The following is a 20,324-nucleotide window of genomic DNA, read 5'->3' as shown; positions in this document are numbered from 1 at the left end:
ACGGAGCTGAGCGAGGGGAGACCTGCAGGGCTACGTGTCAACTGACGGAGAGGGAGTAATGTCCCAACAACCAGCGGTGGTGCATTCAAAGATCATTTAGTGGAGTTCATTTACGGATACCACGCTGTAGAAATACTGTCTTATGAATAGAAGTCGTGCTAAGCAATCTCAGTATAATCAGACACACTAAAAGTAAATAAAAGCAGGATTGTATGGTAACTAACTGCATGTACTTAAATACTCTATTTAGGTAGCCTATGAACTTAAGTTTCCATTTTCTGCTACATTAAAATAGTGCTTTTACAAGGTTTCATAGGGAAATAATGTACTTTTTATGCCCCTATAGCTTTAGCTAGCTGCATATTTACTTTTCAGCTTCATTTTATTAAATAAAGTGAATAAATTAATGGTGATGCATTATTATAGTTAAAGTACCCTTACCTTTATCAAGTGCAACATAAAAATAATGTTTATACTTTAATGCATCATGACAATATTCTGACATATAGCAGTAGAGTTACTTGTAACTGTCAAGAATATTTTGTTGCTAATACTTCTGTATTTTTACTTGTACTTGTATTTTTACTTACGTTATAGGTCTGAGTACCTTTTTCAATACCAAATATAAGTACTCAGTGCAGAAAAATGATCCATCATTAGATCCTTAATACTCACAAACTGATGTAAAAGCAGGATTTTACTGTGGTAGTTGGTTGAGGTAGAGAAATGTTCTGTTCCTATTTTGTATAAGACTGCAACTAATCATCGTTTTCAATCTGGATTTATCTGCCGATTATTGCTTGTTTAGAGACAATGTTTATCTTTGGGAATAAATATCATTCTTTCTGTTTATTTTCTCCTCAGATATTTTGCATTTTATCTCTTGTTTAACATAAGGCTTCACTGATCACTGAATTTCTTTAATCTTTCAGAGTGTTAGCATGCTAACATTAACTCGTTAGCCCTAATAAAAAAGTGTAGCTAAGGCTGATTGGAATGTTATTAATTTTGCAAGTGTTTGGTCATTCATCCAGTTAAGATTTTGATCCGATGATGACGCTAAATGAAAAGTTTGGATTATCAAAGTTGTCACAATTTATTCTGTGGAGGACGTGAATATTTACTCTGAAAATGTAATGACTGTCCATCCAGCTGTTGTCGAGACATTTTAAAACAAAAACAAAAAGAAAAAAGAAAAAGAAAAATATAGACTAGCAGACTGATATTGACTGAAAAGAAATGAAAGCATAAAAGGGGGCTCATGAATACTTTGGCCGTTGGGGTTTGCAGGATAATCTGCACATGCACTTAAGACTAAGGCCGGTGAAGTGATGTTGCGCTGTAATTTGGATGCCCCATTGGCACAAAAGACCTGTCCCGTTTGTCCATGGATATCCTTCTATCCTCTCTGCCTCGCTTTCTTGATGCTTTCATTTCCCCAGCCAATTACAGAGTGAGTCACTGAGATCGAGTACGATTTTTCTGCTGCTGAGGGAATGATCTCATAGACATTCCTGGGAATTTGTCTTTCAGACATCTGCAGGCATGTGGGGCTCTGTCTGAAGTTCTGAGTCAGACTCAAACCTATCCGACATATTGTGTGAAAACAGTGGCACTGATGTCAAACCAGTTGGATGTCAGTATTGTTGAGGTGTTGTTGTCAGTGCATCAGGACTGTGTTTTGCAAGACTTGTATGAACATTGCACAATCATCTTTTATGATGCAACACTGAGAGATTAAAAGCTGATGCACATGCTGACGATGGCAGCAACTTTCACAAAATAAAACAAACGGCATATCAATTCAGTATCACAAAGCTCCTCTGGGGACTTTGGGTTCAGGCTGTCAAATAATCAATCACATGCTGACACTGACAACTTTTAATTGATTTGATACTGGAGGAAAACACGCACTTTAGCCCTTTCCTATGTTACTCCTGTGCATCAGACTTTATGTACCAGTCCTATTTTCACAGCACAAATTGAGGAGCAACGTTTCAAAGTAAGAAAAACAAACAAAAAAAAAGCTGTCCTTTCAGGAAACTAAGTGGACGTGTAAATAAAACCAGGGTGTCACCAAGGTGTATTCACAGACTGCCCTTTTACTTTGTATCCAGGGTACATCAAAGGATGACTAACCAAAGACCAGGAAAGGATGAGAGGGCTGTAGTCTGCACTAGAGATTTATTGAGCAGATGAACAGGCTGACATTTCGGATATGCGTCTTCTTCAAAGCCTGTCCAATAAATCTGAGTCAAACTACAGAGAGCTCCCATCCCTCTGTTCTTTCCTCCCCTGACGGTCATCATTCGGCATACCCTCAGCTGAGAAGTCCTTTTAAATTCCTACAAATCTATTTACTCTCTGATTTTGCCTCTGTGTTACGTAGCCAAGAAGAAGAACCTGAGGGGAAGCAGGTAAGACAAGCGGCGTTGTAATCATGAGCTGTCTGCCTCAGTCTGGATTATCTGTGCTGTCTGGGATAATGACGTCACCTAAACTGTTGCACAAACATGGACTCCTGCTAAGGCTATTAATTATTGATGTTGACAGACAATGCCTAGTAATTTCCAATAAATTTAGTTTTATGAACTGAGCAAAATGTTTACTGATGGAAATGTATTTTTAATGGGATACCAAGAGTTTATTGAAGACTCTTTGCTCTCCACTTCTTCAGCTGAGCTCCTCCGACTCGGGGTGGAAGACACAAAAAATAAATCAAAATACATTTTCTCTGCTTGGTAGACCTGATAACACAAAAGCTGTGAGCATACCGGATAGAGTATCCAGAGGTGAGCGTCCCACACCTGTGCTTAGAGTAACTGTCTGGACTTCTTTCATGGAGGTGAATGTTGATAATTAACAATTAATCAGTCTCAAACAACTTAAAACTTAATCTTCCACAGAGGGAGCTAAAATAACATGTACATGGTAAACCATGTTGATCAGTTTGACCTGCTAGCGCTGATAGCGCGGTATCTTTGAGCCTACCACGTCCTCCATATTGTCCACACAACATCTTGCCTTACTGTTCAAATGCAGCAGCTTAGTGAGACGACTCGTGCTGTTGCATTTGGGAGACAGCCACACCCCCTCATTTGCATATAATGGTGGAAATAAAAAGAGCTGGGAAATATTACATGAAAACATTAGAGCAAATAATACAAATATTAAGCTTTAGCTCATAAGATGGTCAGAAACTTCACTCAAAATGAATTCTAATGTTGCTATATACAGAAGTGTTGTGAACAAAACAACAGAAATAACTCATTTTAAGTTAAGTAAAAACCCACAGTTATAGTTTTGTACCTGTATGTCATTAGGTGGTGGGTTTAGAATCACAACCACAGTTGTGAATGAGCTCCAGAAGTCTACTGCAGGCAAGTCTAGTGGCAGCTGTAGCTCCCAATTAGAAACATCTTTGCTGCATTAACTAAAAAACATTGCTCACTCAACGTTTGGTAGCTTTACATCCCCTGCATTGAAAATGGTTAGTTCTTTGTAATGATATGGGTAGGAAACAATGGTGCCACTTACAGCGCTGTGCCTGGGGCGCCCCATGGGGGATGCAAATAGTTGCAGGGAAATCATGAAGTTTAATTTATGTGGTTGCAATATTGTTGAGTCAGAAATGAAAAACAGATGATTTCATAGAATTAGACCAGCACATGCCCAAAGCTATCTCATAAGAGCGCTGCAGTGCTGTGATGTGATTAGAAATAACTGATAGAGAAGTAGAATTGATACCACAGGGGAGTATTTATCCCTATCTGAAGAACACGTGTCTGCTTCTTTCACAAATACTCGTAAATCAGAACTTTAATCCCTAAATGTCCCAGTCAAGCTGCTAAATGGCAACCAGTTTGATGTGTTTGTACTGAGCAGCTCCTACGTGTGAACCTCACAGTTAGTTAAAGCACTGTGGCTTAAAAGGTTTGCTCAGTAAATATCAGGATGGAGGCATGACTGAATACACAGAGATTTATTAATTTCACTTATCAGTCATTTTACAATACATCTGTTTTGTAATTGCCTCTTTGGTTAGTTTTACTTTGGTCGAGCTGAGGAAATTGTTGAAAGCAACAAGCAAATCATCCTTTGCTTGTAGTTGTCCATCATTGGATGTGTAGTTAAACTGTTTCCTGGCCACACACAGAGATGCACACATGCATACTGACCAGATGCCTGTGATGAATATTTAACGTGGTGCTGAAGAATTACAGTCAGAATAACAAACAGATGGGAATGGATCTTCAAGTGCAGTCCATTAATATGAGATACAGTCTAAGGAGAAAAATGTATTCGCATGAACATAAGAGAGACGAAGAGCCTTGGTTTAAATGATAAATTCTTTTTATTTCTTTGAGTCGTATGAAATGTTATTGTTGTATGGATTAATGTTGAATAAAGTGACCGATTAGTTTAACCGTCACAAAGAACTTTTCAGCAACACACTGAAACACTGTCATCATTGCAGTATTAACTGAACACACCAACCACAGTAGAGAAAAATGCTGGACATCACTAGGGACTGCAAAACAGTTACAGGCCTTCGCTGATCTTTCTCAGTGTTTGGCTGGAGGAGCAGGAAGTGGGTCTGCTCATTAAGCATGGATAACAGATTTTTCCGGTAACACTGCGAAGGAATAAAATTTTCCAGGCATGTGAAGAGCAACAGTACAGTATGTGGTATGTGAACACATGTTCTCAGGGTGTTTGCATGTGTCTAAAACATGTTATTATGTAGTTTCTGCAGTGTGTCACATCTCATCAGTGGCCCAGCATTCCTGTCTGGAGATGTTGCAGACCTGTTTGTATTACGTGTATACATACAATTTAAGACATGTAGGAGATATGCCAGACTGACTTAACACACAACAGGTACCAAGATGATTGAATTCCTTGTAAAATAAAAAACAATAGGAAATTCGATTATCCACAGTTTCTCTGAATAAGATGTTTTTCTTTCTTCTTTTTTGTTTTTCCAACAGTGATTTGAAACACTTTTGATGTTGTCCTCCCATAGGAGTGACAGATAAAATACTTTTGGGGGTTTTTGTTCAGGACATGGATGGGGCACTTGTTGTTCTGAACACAAACCCAGTGCTTATATGCTGTTCAAGCCAGAACTTTAATCCCAAAATGTTCCAGTCAAGCTGCTAAATGGCAACCAGTTTAATGTGTTTGTACTGAGCAGCTCCTACACCTTCTGGGCACACCTGCTGTGACTTCATGGTTCTTAACACAAATGCCAGGCTGATAGGCTTGCACTTGTGATCCACAACTGCTTAGATTTGATCTTGTGACTTCCTCCTTGTTTTCTCACACTTTATCTACCTTTCTCTCTCTCCACCCCCCTCACATGTTCTCTCACAGAGAGTATCTAAATAGGCTCTCTGGGATAAATCATTAAACCATTTCAACCAAATCATCCACTGAAACCTAATCTGAAACCCTGTAGCTGAATATATAAGTAAAGCACGATCTGGAGTATTGGACTGGACTATAACCTGGAGATATAGTTTTCTTTGCAGCTTCATTATGTCCACAGTTTTTCTGAGGAAGAGCTTCACAAGGCATTGTTAGTTTCATCATCATAATGTGTAATAAACATTCTTATGTAACAATCAACCCTTCACAAAAGCACCTTGAGCAGCAGTTGTGAACTTATTTCACAACTTTATATTTGCTTTTACCTACAAGGAAACCGTGACTTCCTCCTTCTTCTTACACTCTGTTCTCCATTCTTCTCTTTTTAGTATCTAATTAAGCTCAACAGCATGAATCATCAAACCTTTTCCACCACACTGCCCACTGAAACCTAAACACGCTATAGATAACTTCTCTCCAGTTGTCACAGAAACCCTAATTGACACCAAGGCCATTCATTATGCCAGAGTGAGCCAATCTGATGTGACTAAGGCCTAAACCACCACTTCTGTACCCTCTTGTAAACAATCTGTAACAAGAGCCATCATCAGATGGGCAAGCAGCTACAGGAGAGGCACAAGGAAATGATGGGGCCACTATTTCAATTAAATTCAATGTCTAGGGGCTGGTTGACAGCATGCATGTTCAACTTTTTTCATTTAAGGCACGCTTAAGGCATCACAATTAGTCTTTTGGTACTAAAAACATCCAGAAGGGATACAAATCTTCAGAAATTTTCTGATGACTCTGCAGTGGTTGGGTGTATTACTGGGGGGGATGAGAGAGAGTACAGGACGGTAGTGGACAACTTTGTCACATGGAGCGGGAAAAACCACCTACAGCTCAATGTGACAAAGACCAAGGAACTGGTGGTGGACCTGAGGAGGACTAAGGCTCCAGTGACCCCTATCAACATCAAAGGGGACACTGTGGAGGTGGTGGAGGAGTACAAATACCTGGGGGTGTACTTAGACCACAAACTGGACTGGTGCAAGAACGTGGACATGGTCTACAGAAAGGGCCAGAGCCGCCTCTACTTTCTGAGGCGGCTGAGGTCCTTCAACATCTGCAGGACGATGCTGAGGATGTTCTACGAGTCGGTGGTGTCCAGTGCCATCACATATGCCGTTGCCTGCTGGGGCAGCTGCCTGAGGGTGAGGGACACTAACAGACTCAATAGAATCATCAAGAAGGCCAGCCATGTTGTGGGAGAGGAACTGGACTCTCTGACAGTGGTGTCTGAGAGGAGGATGTTGTCCAAAATAAGAACTATACTGGACTTTCCCTCTCACCCTCTCCACAATGTGCTGATCGGCTACAGGAGCTCGTTCAGCAACAGACTCATACTGCCACGATGCACCACAGAGCGACACAGGAAATCATTCCTGCCTGTCGCCATCAAACTGTTAAACTCAGCACTGTGACGGACACACTCACTGTTTATACAATGTACATATTGGCTACTTTTACACATTGCACATACCTGTATTTTTAAATTTTCTTAAAAAATTTTTGAATACAGTTTTTGTAAATACTACTGTACTTGAGATTTTAGTTTTTGTTTATCCTATTTATATACTCTGCACTTTTCTCCTTTCTTGGTCGGGAATACTGCATGTGCAATTGTCTGTAGAAACAAGAATTTCCCTCCAGGGATTAATAAAGGAATTCTGATTCTGATCTGATTCTGAAACCTACAGCCTCTCTTTAACCAAAACTGCTTTCTGAGCCACATCAGCTCTGACACAGAGAATAATTAATGTTGAGATTAGAGGAAACCATCACAACATCAATCAAAATCACGATAATGAATATAACTGACTCTACATTGCCATCAAGATGTCATTACCATGTTATCTTGCATGTTGCCAGTTTTAGTTTCACTTCATTAGTGATGTTTTGGTGGTGTTGATTGAGTTGATTGGTAAAAAAGGAAGAGATTGGGTCAGAATTTGCCAGTACACAGAGCGATTTAATTCTCCTTAAGTATTCAAGAATATGCAGCATTGTGCAACCAACTGATGTGGGCTTTAGCTCCTAAAAACTCATTAGCTTGAAAGCCTTATGAAGCCAAAACCCAGTGTGCAGACAGGTTTTTTTTCTCTTCACCATCTTCCTGCTTGAGGGCTAAACATAGGATGGGATGTGGATGCCACTACTTCATCGAGGTCAACAAAAAGTTGGACTTGAAGTCAAGAGACCACAGTTTGTTTTCCATTTCCTACCAAAACTCAAGGCTAGTTTAGTTAACTATGACCACATTTGTTCTATAACCTTAATCACATGCATGTGAAAAAAGATTGTCAGCCTTTGTTAAAGTTAGAATAATAACCATGGTTATTATTCTAACTTTAACAAAGGCTGACAATCTTTTTCTAAACCTAACCAAGATATTTTTTGTTTTATTCAATTTTTTGTGCCTGTCATATGATAGAACTGATAGATAGAATGATGATATCATCCTGATGATAAAATACATCCTGATCAGAAAACACTCAGACAAGAACAAAAAAGGTATTTTGTCATTTACATTGGAGGACTTATTGGACATACTCTGTATCTCACATTTGGCTATTAGCTCATTAAACCATATGTTTGTACAGCCAGCCCCACTTCTATTTAGATGATTCTGAACCAACTGGTTTGCCTCAGTAGTATGGCTTTCTGGTTACAAACCAGCCACACTGATGATGACATGTTAAAGCTGTCAGATTTAATGTGCCTGACAAATAACTGCAATTGTGGGTCCATGTGGAAGACTTGACTGTATTGATCTTCATTTGCTTTACAGATAAAAAAAAAAAAAGAAACTAATAAATTGATACCAGGAACTGAGCCTTCACTGGTCGAGATAAAGAAAATTCAAATGAAGGGAAATTATGTTCCTGGACTCAAATTTGGACTTGGATCCATCTGATCTTGATTCAGATGCAACTGAATTATTACTAAGTGGCCCACACAGAGATACCACAGCAGATCAAAACAGAAACAATGTGTTCTTTGTCCTGATGTACTGAACAGACAAATGTTTAGCACCTGTGCACGTCAGCTGCTGACATCTGCGTTCAGCACGTTGCTCACTTTGTTTGTGTTTACAGTTGGTCTTCAGGACCACAGAGATGAAGGCCGTCATCATTTCTGCCAGCTACAGCCTTCTTGGTACATACATTGTACATACACATGTAATGTAAATATAACATACATATAATGTGACTTTAACATTAGAATGCGTGTTTGGTTTTAAAGTATTTTGTGTGTAATGCTATTGAAGGCAAGCACATAAGTTTGTAATTTCTTCAAAAGCCACAGGCTGAGACCAAACTGAAGAATTATTTTCTGCAAATCCAATCGTGGACTGTTTTGTGCGCTATGTTTACCAAACAAATCATGTACTGGTTTACCCATACGAGCAATACTCTGAGTACAAATCTGAAGTACCTGTAATTTACTTGAATATTTAAATTTTGTGGAACCTCATCATTCCTTTCCATTACATTTCAAAGTTAAATATTGCCTGTTACAATTTTGAACGTTTAATAGTCCAACAATGGACCAAGTGCAAAATTGATGTGTCTCACATGAATGAATCCACTCTGAATCTACTGCCTTACTTTTTACTCCCATCGGGGTTTCTTCAAACACGGAAAAAAAAAAAAAAAGTGGTTTTAGGATATCAGTCACTGACATTTCCACCTCCACCCAAAGATAATCTGGGTAATTTACAGGTTTCACTGAGACCAGTTTCATACGTAGGTAGAACAGTTCAGTTCACCTGCATTGCAGTCGATTCAAAGATTTATATCTCAGCTCCTGGACCTACATATGTTTTGTTGCTTCCATCTGAGCACTTTCTTCCAAAACAGCATGCTGTAGTGAGGTATTTTACAGTAGCTGTGTATTTGCAGTCCTTAACAAGCTCACTGCTCTTTGATCCCTCTGTCTGTTAATTGTGGTAAGTAATTGGAAACTTCTTTGTTGGTTATGGGAATGTTATGAAGCTCGCTCCATGGCTTTGCGCTGTATGTTGGTGATTCTCATTTGCCTGTAAAACTGCTAAGCTTGTAATATGGAGAGGGAGTTCTGAAGTGTTAACCTCAAAAGGAAGAAAACAAGCAAAAGGAGCAGTGTTGTTGACTGTGTTACCACACAAACACAAACTGCCAAACATTCACCTTTGACTCTGACTCACATGAGGAGCAGGTGTTGTGAAGCTGAAAGATTACACAAATCATAAACCAAACAGCAAATCCCACATAGCTGAGTTACCCATTTCAGCCATACATGGCGATCAGGAAGACACTGCTGAGTGCTGAGACAAAAAGGGGAAGAATATAAGCTGAAGAAAATATGAACTTGTGACATGAGAATTTTCTCAACTTGGAAAATTATGGCAGGAAGGGCATTTGAAATCCTCTCCTGTATCTATCTTAATTAAAAAAAGAAAGGAGAAAAGGAGAAAGATTATAAGTACAAACTTTATTTGATACTTTGATGTAGGAATGCCAACAAATTTAGAATTTGTAGTTTGACCTGCTGTGTTCTGAACTGGGATTTCATGTTTATTCTTTCGTTAAAAATTCTGCTATTCTGTTGTAGTTTTGCATATACAGAATGAAGCGATGAATCACAAAAAAATCCTGTCTTCAAATGGGGGAAAAGCCACCTGAATTAAGGCTGGGTTAAGGCTGAGAGGATGTGTACAGCAAGTTGGTTAGCTTTTCTCTCTGTTTCAGCTCTGACTGCTGGATAACATCTGCAGTGTTTATGGGCCATGATTAAATTACTATTTCATACTTGGTCAGTGGTCTGACAACAGAGACAGAAAAACATATAAATGAAAACAACTCCAGTCTCAAATTATGAATTGCAAAATGCACAACACTCACATACTGTGTCGGATACTAAAGTAATACACCAAGCAGTGAAGAACATAAAGGCAGGCTGGTCTCCTGCTGTAATTAAATTATGTTTTTGTTTGTTTGTTTTCCCACTTCTCCATTTGTCTTTTTTTCATTTTTCTTTTCTTTTTATCTTATTTTTATTTCTTGTTCACAAAGAGATCAGCTACACTAAAAAAAGTATTGGGACACCTGTCTCATACACCTCTGAATTTAATAATACAGAGGTGTGTCCAAATACATAGTGTACATTTATGATTCCTATGTTACATACAATAATATGAGTGATAAAATGATTGGGTTGTTTTCAAAGAGAGAGCAGGAGGAGACAGAATGGAGGTGGAGTGTCACTCAGCAGACTAACAGGCTCTGTGGCAGTGTGGAAGTGAAGTGAAGTAAAACTGCTTCCCGTCAACTCTTCTGGTTAAGCAGTTTAAATGTCACTAACCATATGGGCAGCTGGATTTGTCTGTTCCTTCACAGATAATCACTGTTATACGACTTCATGTTTGCCAAGTGAAAAGAAGGCGAAGAAGAATTTTTATGCTTTTTATTTTCAGGTCTAACTACAGTGTGGATGTCAACAGTTTTCACATGAAAATGGCCTACAACTTAGACCCTTAATGCTGCCATAATATGTGTCATGATGTGCATTTAGTTCAGCTTTAAACCTGTGTCTTCAAAGTCTGGTATTTTATTCACCTTGAGTGTGACATGAAACCACAAAATGCCCTGCGTCTCTTGAAGTCATTTGAGCGAAGCTTCCTCTTAACTTCACATTTCATGGCCATTGAGTTTTGACGTTTTATGTGGCAGCCCACTCAGCAAACTTTCTCTCAAGTTAACTACCGACTCAACCACCCACATGACCACCTCCAATACACAGACAGTTGCACAGACATACACACACTTGCATTTCAAATACACAGTGCAGCAGCATCAAGGGTTTTGTTGGACAGGCCTGCTTCTGAATTTGAGACAAGCAGTTAAATGATAGACTTAACAACAAGACTGGGGGGAGGAGCAAGACTTTCACAGGGACTGGTCCCACACAGACACACACACACACACACACACACACACTGACAAAGGGTTTGTGTTAGCCCAGAGGCACAGCCAGACATAACAGCAACAGGTACCTTAAAGCAATTGCTATGCCTCTTCAGCGTCATAATGTCCTGTCAGGATGACTTTCGTGTCAGCCTACAATGAGGCTGTCTTAAATTTGAATGAAACGATCCTCAGACTGGGTTTAAAAAAGATGCCTCTGAAAATCCCTGAGCTTGGCAACGATTGATGGGTTGAGGTACCTAGTTTTAAGTTTTATTAGTTTGTCCGTATGCAAACAGGATTTTTTTGTATATTCCTACACTTTCAAAGCCTTGTGTATTCATTTTTGGATCTGACACATTCCCTGTTTTTGTAGTTGTTGCTGGTAGTTACGTGCATCTATGACTGAGTCTTACACAGTCTGTAACTGAAGCAGGGGAAACCAGTGTTAAGTATTGGAGCGTTTCCCACAAGACTCGTAAATTACTTTGATTTTAACACAGAGTCACTCGTACCTTTAGCAGAGCTACTGGTCAGCAGCTGCACGCACATACAAGAAGACAACACACACAAAAAAAGCAGACCAATTAAAACTCTTTCGGAGTTGTTGTGAACATAGCACGTAATGTCACAGTAAGGTACTTTTGGCCTGCAGTTAGAATCATGCCAACAAAAACATGTGAAAAAGAAAACAAAAGCATTTGTGAGGTTTTGGCAGACGCCACTTGGAACTTAAAAGGTTTGTGTGAATATGACTGCATAAAAAATTTTGTTCCTCCTCTATTTCCCATCCCTCCTGTTGTCCCCCTCTTTACGTTAGTCCATCCCTGTACAGGAATGTCAAACACTACTTGTGAGAAAGAAACAAAAAGGCAACTATCAAACAGCACGCACTCATACACGGACTCCCCCACCCTCTCACACAAACGTCTACAGCCACCCCTTTCACACACTCTCAGGAAATTACCCAGTGTCTGGCTTTTGTTTCATTTCGTTTCTTGAGAGCTTGTTTACCTGCCCTCTTCTCTTTGCACCAAAAGCATCAGCTGAGCTAAACCAGGCTGCAGTTTGCACAGCTTCAACAGTGGTGCGGGAAACCTCATACACAACTTTGAGTGGACTCTGTGGCTTCATTTGTTCTTTTATTTTCTTTCCAAATAAATAATTAAAATCAACAGTCATTAGTGTTTGCTATTGCTTTTGAGGAATGACAAATGATTTCTTCCAGGCACAGCTGGGAATCTCATCTTCATTTTAAATCCTTAGTTTTAATGAAATTATTCCATCCTTATGAGGAATGCTGTCATTTTATCATCACTGAAAATTCATGAACACATAGAAAATATTAAATAAAGCACTTTAACCTAAAAAGATTTGTTTCATAGCATTGCTCCAAATCTTATTTCTGAGCTGCAGGTAAGGTGTGACGATTACAATTAAAGAAGCATCAACAGCGAGAAGCATCCAAATACAGCGAAACGTCCCTTTATCTTTTCACTGTTACCAGCCGTTCTGTTTACCTGATTTCACATGTCATTTCATGCACATTTTAAAAGCTTCACTCTCTATATGTGTGTGTGTTGTTCGGATGAGTGGATCTGAACATTTCTGAGACATTCCTAAAGAATGCTCTTAGGGCCTGTTTACTGCCTGTCGGGGGCTTCAGGGGCTTCAGTGGCTTTAGGGGGACTAAACGAGGGAGAGATTTAACCATCTTTGCATGATGACTTCCAGAGTATCGCGTGTTGCCTTTCTTTCATGCTGCATACCCCCATCAGGGTGAATCACTGAGTTTATCCCTCTGTGAAACAAAAACTTTATGGCATGGATTTGGGGTTTTCCTGATTTATATCTCAAGCAAAGCTATTGGGCCCACTCAGACTACCACGTAAAATATCACAGATTTAATGAAATACATGAAATATGAAAGGGGTCACTTTAGTTTGTAAAATGTCAATGTCTTGAAATAAGTTTGTGTAGGGTGTTTAATCTAAATTCACATGGCTGTTAATTGCTTGTTTCTATCTGAAAAACTGGAGATCAGCCACTGGAAACCATGTTTGTTTTTTTCTAAAGTTTTTGGCTAAAAAGATGAACTCAAAGCACATGAATTCCAATTAAAATATTTCACTGTCATGTGTTAAATTAGAAACAAGTTTTCTGTGGTGGTTAAATGTCAAACTTAAGTATTCAGTTGATTTTCAAATTCAGATTCTTACATCTTTTTTTGGTCTTCAAGCAGGATCTGTTTCCTCCCCAAACTGTACAGGTCAGTGTTTTGTCAGTCATTGTCGGGAGCTAAAATGGGTCAGCTGAGTTTGGGTTTTGCGGTGGATCCCCACCTGCCAAGAGTAACAACATGTTTTCATTACACCGACTCCCAGTAGAGATGAAACTTCTCAAATTTAGGTCAGCTCCAGATCAAATTTGTTTCCAAAAGGACTTTTTTTTACAAAGCAGGTTAATCTCAGAAGTTCTTCACAACAACAAGGACAGAAATAGACCTGAAAAACAAAAGCCCCACACAAATGGAACATATTTAGGAAATGTCTCAGTAGCTGAACCTCAACAATTGGGCCACTGTGGGCTCATTACGGTCACAGCAGAGCCTTCTGCCGAGAAGCAGTCATGTAATTGAATCTCCACTCCTTCTACCTCTAAGACCTAATTCTATTACAGGTGCATTAATGTTTGCCATTTAGGTGGTTGTTTTTTCAGCTACTTTAGTTCTGAAGTCCTGCTGATGTCAGTGACGTCATGTCTGGTCTGGATGTGTTTTAAATCTTTGGCTGGAAAAAAATAAAAACCCTCACAGATAGACATGATGTTTTCGGTTTTGTTTTGAAAGGGCTCAGATTTACAGATAAACAGAAAGTACCTAAAATAATAACTAACCGAATCTTCACCATCATATCTGATTGGCACGCGTCCACGATCTTTCTCCTCCTTCTGTTTCTCTGCTCATTCTCCCAGGAATCGGCCCAACTTCCTTTAACAGACTGTGGTTTTGAGACACATGCGGTTTTTGGCCTGAAGTGATCAAGTGTGATTCAGTACAAAATGGGAAGAAGACCCAGGGTCCTGCACTCCCCCCTTCTCTCTCTCTCTCTCTGCATAAGCTCCTCTTTGAAAGGTTGCCATCCTCCCTCGACTCCTTGATTGCTTCAGCACATGTCTGAAGGAGTGTATTTTTCTATGCCTCCCCGTGCTGTTACCAGTCAACCACCCTTTCCAAATGAGAACAAAGTGCTCTGGATGTCAATGTAATTTGACAGCCAGCAGCAGTACTACAAACCCAAGGTCACGCAAAAGTATGTTTCTGCGGATTTGGTGGGCTCATAATTTACGTAGGGGAAGATGATTCGATCTACTGCCAAGCCGTGAGTCAGCTTTTTGTGGCCCAAAATCACATCTCTTAGAACTTCATAGTTCTTAATGTGAACAGGAGTTAAATTTCAAGGGATAAAACAAGAATCAAATGAAATAAACGTGTTAATGGATGAGCAAAAGAAGCAACAATGCCAACCAGAGAAAAGGAGAAGTGAAGCTAGTCAACGTCTGCTAATCTGCCTTTCTCATTTGCCTCTTTTATTGCTGTGGGAACTACTGAAGCAGCAGACGGGAGGGAGCTTTCCAGTCCTTGTGCAGTATGAAGTCCCACAACCAGCCTCTCTGGATCAAGAGTCCTTCCCTCTCTCTCTGGAGACACAACCTCCTGGCTCATGTTTGTCAAGGTTCTTGTACTGAGGCTTGGTCCCCCTAACACCCCCTCAGAATAAGGTCTGCCTTGTTTGCATTATAAACCAACTCGGGGCCAGTTGTCGGAGAAGAGGGTGTGTTGGTTTCACTGCCTTTCAGGTCATAATAAATGATGTATAGGTAGAGGTGACCTTGTCAGTGATCCTGGACAGAGAACTCCTACTTCAGAACTTCAGGTGAAAATAAACTCCAAACTCTGTTACTGTCATCTATTCTACCCATTTCTGTTTTATGTTTTACAACTATGTGAGCCACGAAATAGAAAAGAAAGCAAAATGGAAAAATACCGACCAAATTTTCTAAAAAGCTAAGGTGACATCCTCAGATGTTTTGTCTGCCTAACTGGACAAAACATGAATATTTTGATTTAACTACCACATGAAGCAAAAGTGGCAGGTTTGGCATTTTGGCGACCTATTATCAGAATAATTACGGACTATTTTCACTCACTCACTTTTCTTTTACTGTTTTTAAGTGTATTTTCTCGTAACCATGATTGCAAAACCTTGGTATACTTTCACTTGCATCATCAAGGGAGGATACGTTCCTGTGACAAAGACAAATGACCATCTTGGGCCTGGCCAGTCAAGTCTCACCCATTTGTCCTGCCCTCCGTATTTCATGACTCTATTAGGCTGTGACCTGTTTGTGCTTCTGCTCGAGCTGCCTGCTCGCTCACTGAAAAGAACTTGTGTCAATATTGGTGAAGCCGTAACTCACTGATATGTCGAATGGTTAGATAATGCTTTGGTGACAGGAGCCTTTGGTCAAATGAGGTGTGTGCAAACAAATACACTTCCGCAGCAGCATTCACAAACACACATGTACTTACATGCTTGTGCACATTAAAAGAAGGGGAAAGGTTGGCATGGATAGAGAAAGAAGAAGAAGAAGAGGAGAGAAGGAGAACGGATGCACATAAACTCAACATTATGCTGTTCATTATTCACATCTCACACCAGGTAATCAGAGGTAATGGTGAAAAACAAGGGATAATCCAAAAAAAGTCAGGAATAAGAACCCTAAAAATTAGAGAATAAACTGGTATCTCTCGATTTTAAAATCTACAGGGATAATACCAGACCACTGGACTCTCATTCCTTGATTTTAAGAGGTGGTTTCAAGGTTACCTATGACCTTTCCATGCTATCCCTGACTTTCTCACAGCAGGTTACAACCTTTGTGCATGAGCTCCAAATTTTTTTAACCTATTACAGAATTGCATATAATACTTATTTCTGTGCTATTGCCAGTTTTTTCATGGTCATGTCAAAGTTGTAGTGATATTTTCCAAACTATTCTGTGATTTTCCATCTTTTTCAGGCCTTTCTGTTTTGTTTGTTTGTTTTTTTGTTTTTTTTTAATTATTATTGATCATTAACAAAGGATTGAATCTGCTCGGGCTTTGGATTTGTACCTTCTCGGACTGGATGTCACGGCGGCTCATTTACAGTCCACAGACGTGAAAACAGAAAGGTGGAGGTCGAAGAAACAGTGGCTCTAAATTGCGCTCTAAAGTGTGAACTTGTGAATTGTTCTCTGTTTATGTGACAGCGCTGTGATAGTGTGTAGCTCTCGCTCACATGAGCTTCCTGCGACCCCGAACGTGATAAGTGGGCACAGAAAACGCTTGGTTTCACGTGCTGCCTGTAAAGTTGTCAGTAACACACCAATCAAGCTAACTCCACAATACATTCCTGTGATTTCTACAGGTATCTGATGTCACAAACTCCACCCACTGGCGAGCCCAACCTCCCTAAAACAAATGTGAAGGATTACTTCTGAATAGTATTTGACATCAGTGTGGTGTGAACAACACTGTGCCTGTTCTGTCCCGAGGGGGCTCATTTTGTCTGTGCTGACAGACAGCTCATGTAACCCAATCCTTAGGTACTGCAGACGGCCCTGAGTCATTACTCGACGCCAAAGTCACACACTCATACGGAGCACAAGAAAACATGCCGTGCGTGTTTCATAAAAACTTTAAAGCTTGATTTGAAACCACTAACGATTTAAGGACATCACCTAAAAGAAACATAACTCATGAGAAGGCTTCCTCTCACACAGCAGACTGCATGATCTCCTCTTTTGTGATTTTAACACCCTCTTTCTGCCTCATTACCTTGCTTGGAGTCACTGGACCAGACACACACTCACCGAATAGTTTACTCTGTGTCTTACTGCGTTGTTTAAACTCTCACCAGGGTGGAACAAATGGCACACAGGCTGGAGTCACCGTCAAGCACCCTGAGCTCATCTGATGAGGTTTGATTAAAGCGGATGAAACCCCAAACCTCCTCTGTGTGTGTTCACTTTCAATCACCCGGGCTCGCACACAAGCACGAGGTCAGGAAGTACACGAGAGGGGAGAAATACACATGTACAGCATTGTCTCTTGTGTGTGTGTGTGTGTGTGTGTGTGTGTGCGTCCTCTCTAAATCATCTCTGCAAAACAAGGGAGCATCTTTGACCCTGTGACCTTTCCAGTGTATGATTTACCAGCCTGAGCCAAGCACAGGATGAGGCTTAACCTAAGGAAGCGCTTCAAACATCTGGAAAAACTTAACCCCCACGAAATGAAGGGGTGGAAGGAGATGCTCGGTTTTCTGTAGTCATTTTGCCGTCATGCGACACTCACAAAGCGCAATGCCGTTGTTTCCAGACGGAGCCAGAAAACACATTTCGCACACTGACGTCACGTTCACAGTACAGTGTCTCCAACACTTTACATCAGAGATGGATGACATATTCTTCAGTTTTGCTTTACTATTTGTTTTCTTCTCTCTCATTGGTTTCTGTGTGTCATGATGTGTGACGTGCCAGACATTCAGTTCCCTACGTGTAATTACTAAATCACAGTCTTGCAGCCTTTTCTCAGCACAAAACTTCTACTCAGGTGTGAAAATTACCTGATGGTTGGCGTGTTTTTCCTCAACCCTGACAGCATGGCAGGCAAAATACTTTTGTGTTTAGCTAAGAACAGAGACGCCCTGTTGTGTCAACAAGGCCAGATTTATGATAGCATTCATTATTCATTATTGTGTTTTTTTTGTGGAAAAAGTGGCTCACTACAAGTGCAGATATGCCACAAACAAACAGATAAGCTCTTTTATTTGTTTTTCACTCGAGAGTGTAACAGACGATATAAAACTGTGATAATTTATAGTACACTGAGTGTTATCACTGTGTGAAAAGTACGTTAGGTGAAGAGCGACACCTGTTGACCAAAGTATAAAACAGTTTGGGAGTCACTCTTGCAAGTCAGATGCTTTATGTTCCTTTTGCTCCTTTTCCTGCTGCGATTCGTCCTTTAAATAAGTCGACTGATCTCTCTATAGCACAATAGCCTAAAGCAAAGTACTTTAAATTAGACAAAATTGTGTTTATAAGAAGTGAAGTGAAGGAGTCTGAAATCTAACATCTAGGAATAAAAAAATCTAATTTTAAGGTTAATTGACTTGAGATGAATAAAACTTCTATATCTATGTTGAGTTAATGAGAAAATATTAGCTGATTTCACTAAATTCCTATATGATTTTTGGACATGACAGTCCAGAAAGTTGGAAGCGTTTTCTTGGTGTGCTGAAGCATTAAGATTTCCCTTCACTGGAAGTAAGGGGCTGAGTCCAACCCCGGAAAATCAGCCACATACCACACCTGAGTTGAATAAAAAGAGGTTTGTCCGAATACTTTTGTTCATATAGAATAAGTCAAGTGAGGGTGTTTGTCTATTATCCATAGGACACTGCTGACACCTGGTGGATAAGAGTGAACAGTGCAGCTCTATCGTGACTCATAGGCGGTTTACAATCCCAGAGTAAAACAATCATAACGTCTCCCTGGAGAGCAAAGGGACCAACTGTTTGTTTCCAGCACTGTCCAGTGATTCTACTGAATATAAATGTGAGAAAACCTTAAAATTGTTTGACTCAAATTTAAAATCGTTAATTCAATTAAACTTGTCCTCTTAGTCGTTTGCTTAATGTAATTTGTCATTCCTGGCACCAATATGAGTGTATGTACACTATTCACTCATTCTCTTAAGCCATCTTGTTTTATACGTTATGCATTACGGAACATATATGAATTTTGCTTCTCAAAAAGTCATTCAGTGCATTAACGGATGGATCAGACGCCATAGGAGGGGCCACAAACGGCGGTGCTTGACTCCCAATGCTTTATTTTCTACAGCGGAGTTCTAAAACATGTCATCAGTTCAAAATCATGTCTGTAAACAATTTTCATGAAACTACGGGAAAAAAAATAATCAGAGCAGCAAAGTTGATAATCTGTCTGACACAGACAAATGTACTGATGTGCAACACACTGGTGCCCTCTCCTGTAATTAAATATAACTTGCCTCCTGGAGTAATGATGAGTCATGATGTTGGAGGAAGACCATGCAAGGCCTTGCACAACCATAAAGATTCGATATAAGATAGAGAGAGGGGACAAAAGAGCTTAGAGGAAGAGAATTTTCCCATTTATCTTCAATAATAATTCTAATCATTATTTTGTAATGTTTGTCTGAGGGCCGACTGAAATGGTATTTATCAGTTGTGGGTTGGTGGGTGGATGTCCTTCCGTTGATCCACAGTGACACCTACTGGTCAAACTCCATCACAAGTATCACCATACACAAGATGTTCAGCAGCATAAATCTATGGATTACATTGCTACTCGTGAGTCTAATAAATTAAATTAGAATTTGATTTCTGAAACCAAAATACAACGTGCATAATGTGAAAAGGTTTGCGTTGACAGGCGTATAATTAAAGAATACAATAACAAAAATCTCTCACTGACCAAAATGTAATTTTTATGATAACACTTGAGCTAAACTGGTCTTTTTTCCCCCACATTATCGCTTAAATCATATTACTATTCACTGTGGATACTGAGCAAGGTTGTAGAGCAATGACAAGGAGTATTTCATCATGTGTGCATCAGGCTGCCACATGTATAAGGACGTTGCTCTACCAAAGCAAAGGCATTTTGTCCCCTTACTGCCTTCAGTTATGTTGTTTTAAATCTTGTCATGGCCTTAACAAAGGTGTTAACAAAGTCTGCTCTCTCCCTTTGCTCTCACTTACACATGATTCAGAAACGTCAGAGACAGGGACAACACAGAAAAAAGAAAGTTCAAGAACAGCAGAAAACTGAAAAGCCATGTCTGCATGTTTTTCT

This window comes from Scatophagus argus, chromosome 14 (genome assembly GCF_020382885.2).
Source record: "Scatophagus argus isolate fScaArg1 chromosome 14, fScaArg1.pri, whole genome shotgun sequence".
Taxonomy (NCBI): Eukaryota; Metazoa; Chordata; class Actinopteri; family Scatophagidae; genus Scatophagus; species Scatophagus argus.
This window is presented reverse-complemented; position numbering follows the sequence as displayed.